This window comes from Poecilia formosa, unplaced genomic scaffold, assembly GCF_000485575.1.
Source record: "Poecilia formosa unplaced genomic scaffold, Poecilia_formosa-5.1.2 Scaffold93, whole genome shotgun sequence".
Lineage (NCBI taxonomy): Eukaryota > Metazoa > Chordata > Actinopteri > Cyprinodontiformes > Poeciliidae > Poecilia > Poecilia formosa.
In genome coordinates, this window is record NW_006800032.1 from 1,944,566 (window position 1) to 1,950,421 (window position 5,856).

General features: G+C 40.4%; 1 long non-coding RNA gene across 1 annotated transcript; it reads left to right on the forward strand.

Moving 5' to 3' along the window:
* Window positions 1-2,044: 2,044 nt before the first annotated feature.
* On the forward strand, window positions 2,045-4,211 carry LOC107836860 (uncharacterized). Its single transcript, XR_001662830.1, has 3 exons — window positions 2,045-2,373; window positions 3,227-3,637; window positions 3,837-4,211. It is a non-coding gene; the product is annotated as an uncharacterized LOC107836860 (long non-coding RNA).
* The last annotated feature ends 1,645 nt before the right edge of the window (window positions 4,212-5,856 follow it).

The following is a 5,856-nucleotide window of genomic DNA, read 5'->3' on the forward strand; positions in this document are numbered from 1 at the left end:
TGCCCTGCCTTTGATGTGTATAAATGGTTTCCCCATTACAACCCAGATGTCTCAGCGTTTCAAAGATCATTTTTCCTTCTCAGATTTTCATTTTTCACATCAAAGGACGCTTTTTTTCTTCAGATCAGTCAACCTTCACAGATCTCAAGCTTAATTTGAACTACTTTTTTTTTTTTTGGAATGGCACATATTCCAAACCTCATTCTGGCGTTAAATCAAACGAGCAAAACTGCAATGTTGCATCTCTCATCCTGTTTAACCAGTGGCTTGTATTAGTTTTTACTTCTACCGTTTGGCTTAGTTTTTGTTAATAAAACTGTAATATGCTGTGTGGTCTTAATAATCTGGGATTTTTTTTTCCACCACTATATTTGACTGAATGCATATTTTTTTAATTTTTTTGACATTTTGTGTTTGTTTGGTTTTCTCCTTGAAAGGCTCCTAAAGATGCCCCCCGCCCCCCTTATTTTATTTTATTTTATTTTATTTTATTTATTTTTTTACAGGAACTGTCCCTTTAACCTGTGAAGTAAACACCTCTACAGTTCTCTGTGAAAATTAATATTTAAGAGGTCAAACATGTCAAATGGTTTCAGTGAGAGACTTTATATAAAAAACAGTTTGTTTCTTTTGTGTGTCAAACGTGTATGTTGGTGTGCTACCAAGAAGTTGAGCTGAGGTTTTGTTTTCTTACAAATTTACCGAGACGGCATGGAGAAGAGATTGTTGTTGATCTACATGAATCAGGTTCCCTGTCTTATTTCAGTTTTTAAACTGAGCCTTTGGGCCAGAGGATAAGACAAAACGAACAAATGGAATTACACTGTCTTGAGTTAAACTAAAGGTAAAACCATATTTTAGGAATGAAATATGTTGTTGACGGAATACGTGTCACTATTGATCACTGAACTGTTGCAGTTCACTTCCATCACTGTCAGCGTTCAGGTTTTAATTCAAGGAACTGTTCAAGAGAAAGACGAAGAATTCACATCCACGATTTGGGCAGAAGATATAATCCATTACCCTTCTTAGGACGTTGAAAGTTCAGAACGGTGAATAAATTTTCCATGGTGTTGTAGTGCTCTTAAATCATTTAAAGTGACTTCTGAGATGAAAAATTCCAGGATTTAGATAAAAGACTGTTGAGATTTATCCAGTAGAGAGGATTAGGCCAAAGCCTTCTGAATGTCTTTTCCTCTTCTACACACCAAAACAAATACCGTCACGCATAAAGCAACCAATGCATACTTTATGGAAGACAGGAGGAAAGTGGTCTCCCCTGGGAGAAAGAGAAAACATTTTTAAAGCTACAATCAACAAAAAAAAACAAAACAAAACAAATATATATATATATATATATATGTTGACTTTTTTTTTTACATTCTGAACAATAAACTAAGCATGCGATATTTTATTTAATCAAATAAAGTAGTTTGATTATTTTGTACAAAAGGGATTTGTAAATCATAGTAGATTATCTAGCATAAAAGTCTAGATTAATTTAGGTCAGACTGATTTAAAAAAAAAAAAACATTTAGTACAGACTCAGCAATGATTTGGGCCACTCTTTCTTTGAAAGTGAATGGCCAAGGTTTCATAAATTAGTTCAAGTTTAATAAATTAGTTTGACTTTCGAGACCAAAATGTTGTTTTTGACTAAAACACACTGGACAGATGTGGTTCTATCTACTAGAAAATTAAAGACAAAGTAAAAACTAGGAAGACTTTAAATTAGCAATATTTTTTCCTAACTAAAAACAAAAAGGCTGAATTTGCAAAAACCACCTGAGCTTTTAATTGGGGGCCGTCTTACAGGTGTGGACACGCTATTAGCTGGTGTTTGCGAAGCAGCCAATCCAGGAGCGGTATGTGTTTTCCTTGCTGCTGATTGGTTGTACACTCAAAAGCATAGATAAAGGAGACTATTAGCTTCTTTAACAGTTCTAAGATGGTTTTTACTCTGTGTGTGTGTGTGTGTGTGTGTGTGTGTGTGTGTGTGTGTGTGTGTGTGTGTGTGTGTGTGTGTGTGTGTCTGGTAAGGTTTCATGTTTGAACTATTAGAACTGGTGGTCATAAATGTCTTTAGGTCTTGAGTATTTATGGGTGCTTGTAGTCCCGAGCCCCCATGGCCACAGAGAGTCAACTGTTTCTTTCTACAGGAAAGATAAATGTGTTTCTCCTGCTCCTACTTTTGGCTGTTTGGGTTCATTAGTGCTACATTATAGTGAATTTGTTTTGGATTTATGTTACCTTGTGCCTCCGCCATCAGGAGTATTCATGCTACAATTTGAGAACCTTGGATATAAACAGAACCAAAGACAACAGAACAAAGTGACACGACACCAACGACGCGAACCCAAAAGGCAGCGACAGGTACGTTGTTCGCCAACCAAAACTCTGACTCCTGACAAAGTGTAAGGAACCCCTTTAAAAGCCGGTCGGGACCCCGCAGTTAAACATGCTAATGGGCAACAGCAGCTCATATCGACTGCATTTGTTTTCACAGGGAAGGGTTTATTGCCAAACCCGAAAAGTGAAGGTCAACACCTCTAGGTCAGCCACTTTGTCACCTATATGGGTTTTATTCCCATAGCAACCGTAAACACAAATTGAGCACAAGCCGCAGCGTCCTCTTTACTACGTCCTTCCTGGAGCTCAGATCAGAAGGACATTCGACCAAATTTCAGTTTCAGAACAAAAATGTCCCAGATTAGAAAGTAGATACAGTTTGCCCCCATATCCATACCAAAGGCTCTCATGGGACATTAATAATGGAGAACACATGGCTGCTGTCGTCAAGAATTAACGACATACCTGTATATAATTTTTTTTTAAAAGAAGATCTTGAAGAAGATCTTGGTGTTCTTTTTAATTCCCTTGTCATCTAGGCAATTTTGATCTCTTACACACCATAGATCTTTGAATCCCTGCAGCAATTAAACACATCTGAGGTTCCTTGTCTCCCAGGGAGCCCCGTCACAGCCATCCAAAAGCAAAAAGGGAATGAAAAGTGTGTCTGTACAAGACAACTGCTTGAGGTCTAAGTAGCAGGGGAGAGATTCATGGGGGAGGGCTCCGGGCCAAACGCTCTTGGCAAAGAGAAAAAAGTCCACCCTGCTGGTCAGGCAATCCAGCTTGTAGATTTACAAAAGCTGCCTGGCTGCATCACAAAAGAGGCGCTTAGATTATAATTCTTTTTTTTTTCTTCTTTTTTTTTTTTACAAAGACAGAATGTCCCGTTGGCTTCCCTATTGGCGTGGATTTCTCCTGGACGCGGTGGAGGATTCGTCCCAGATAAATCCTGCTGAATCCGTCATCGACTCACCGTTAAACTTTCTCCCTCGCAGCCTCCACATCCGCACCACAACACGAGCTCCATGTTCCCAGCAGCACGTTCCCACCGGTGCACTTCCACGCCGTCAGAGCTGGTTTCAAGCGTTCACGTAGTGGCCACAGTTCCTGCAAAAGCACTCGTTACGTCGAGTTGTTTTCAAGCGAGGCGTTTGGCTCTTCCTCTCCGAGGCGCTGGAAGCCCGGATCGGGCCTTTAGCTCAGTCACTCTGCTGGAGAGTCCAGGAAGCCACCGGGGAAAGTTAAAATCAAGTGGTGATGAAGGTCTACTTACAGGATTATCGAGGTACAGGAGATTTATTGAATATGTGTCTTTTAGCCCGCTAAAGAACCTCCCGTTCTCGATATTTCTAAATGTCTGACTATTTTGTTGTCAATTTTTATTCAATTACGGTCCAATTTCGAATCGAGTGGGGTTTTAGTTTGTTCTTTTGTGCTTTTTATGGCGTTTGTTCCCAGTTGGTAATCAGATTCTTTCTCGGCAGACTTCATCGCTGAAGATCTGCAGCTGCCACTCTGTTTCAGCACTTCTGCGACTGGAGCCTGCAGAACCGCTGCTTGACCTGCCACAGCCACTGAGGACAATCAGCAGGTCTCTATGCACTCCAAGATCCTCCATTTGTTGCTTGCCAGGTTAAACAAAACACATTGCAATGTATCATCATCATGACCTTCTGTTTAATACTTTAAGTGCAAAAAGTGAGAATAAAAAATAAAAAAAAATTTGCAAAAGAAGCAACATTTATTCTAAATTCAGGCGAGCCACTGAGCTATTTCAACATTTCGAATATATTTGTACTAAGATATTTCAAAACAGGGAAATGAGGTAAGATTGATTTTACAATAAAGATGATCATAGGATGTGTACGTCGTTCATGACACGGTGGAATAAATTACGTGGCGTGAATTCAGGCAAAGTCGACGGTTTGATCAAATCAACAAGCACGTCAGGAGTTAGCGGGAGGTTGGTTTCTGAGCTCGCTATCTCCATCACCACTGCCGCCGTCTATAAGCCTCAACTAGGTGTCACTGTATTAAATAGGGGATCGTGATGCGTTGCAATGTGCGTTCCTTACAATCATTCCTCTGCTTTAGGCACATAGGTTAGCAGGGAAACGACTGTGGGTGTGGGGAACATTAACGTCTGTCCAGGTGCCCACAGGTGTTTGTGTTGTTGTCAAACTTACTGAAAAGTCTTCCACAGTAGCAGTAGTTGTTATCGATGATGACATTGAACTCTGTATCCCCTCCTTGTTCTAAAATCCCCATATTTCCTTTTTTGCTTTCTCGCTTTTCTCCGGATCATCCAGGTGTCGAAGGGATTGCTTGAACAGTAACAGTTGAAATCCTCGCTCTGTCCGACAGACAGGAGCATGCTGCTAATCACCGCTGGTCAAGCCGCATTATCCTCAGCCTCTCTGTGGCCCATTACTTAACTCCCCTGGCATTTTCCTTTCCTCCCATGTGTCACAGCTGAGGTGGATACAGTCTGCTTAATTTCCCCCCCCCCTAAAAATTTAACTTAACATTTAATGAATACATAAACTCTTAGCTGGAATTCTATAAATATGTCACTTAACTTGCCATTGCCTGTTCATTTTAAAACACGTAGAGACAGGGAAACTCGTTACACATTGCATTCCGGATGAATTACTTGGCTCCGAGTGAAATTCTTCACAATAAATCTCAAGGTGGATTTGCAGACAATAAAACTCTGTGTTATGTTTTATGGCTGAACAAGTAACTGTTTTGTGCATAAAGGGGAAAATTCATTATGTTGTCAATGCGTGCGCTTGATTTTTTTTCACTAACGCAGCAATCAATCTCAGTAATATTTGCGATATTTGATGACTCTATCCGTTACACTTAAAGAGACGTTTCTTAATTTTTTTCCTTTTAGATGAACCAGATGTCCAATCAGTTCCCATCATGTGTGGAAAACTGAAGAGTGAAAAGATGAGACAATAAGACTCACTGCAAAACTCCTACATGATCTTTCTGTGATTCCTAGAGTTTGGATTTTGGCTCTGCATAATTTACTGCTTGATGAGAAACACAGATTTGCAGGGGGTCAATGAAAAAGCCAGTAGGACTCACTTTAAAGACAAATCAAAAAGAAGCTATCGAGCAAACCTTATCATGAAACCTCTAAGAACTCGTTTTTACTCCTTATTCCGGACAAAACACCCAGCAAGTCATTAAAAACCAACCAGAATAGATCTCAGCCTTTTTCTCCACATCATGCGTGACGGACACCTGCTGGCCTGAGATCCTGATGTTTTATCGTCATGTTGGAAGCACTTGGGTCCAGAGAGTCCAGCAGAAGTTGTAACTCATCCAAGGTGTGTGGCCCAGTTGTACCAGCCTGGCTTGGTCATCAGGACATTTGAAGGTCGAAGTTAGGGTGCACAGATAAACCGGCCAGCTGATAAGTCGGTCCCAATTTCCTTAATTCTGGGAGACTGGTGATCACGTGAAGCCGATCTTATCCACTTTACCTCATCT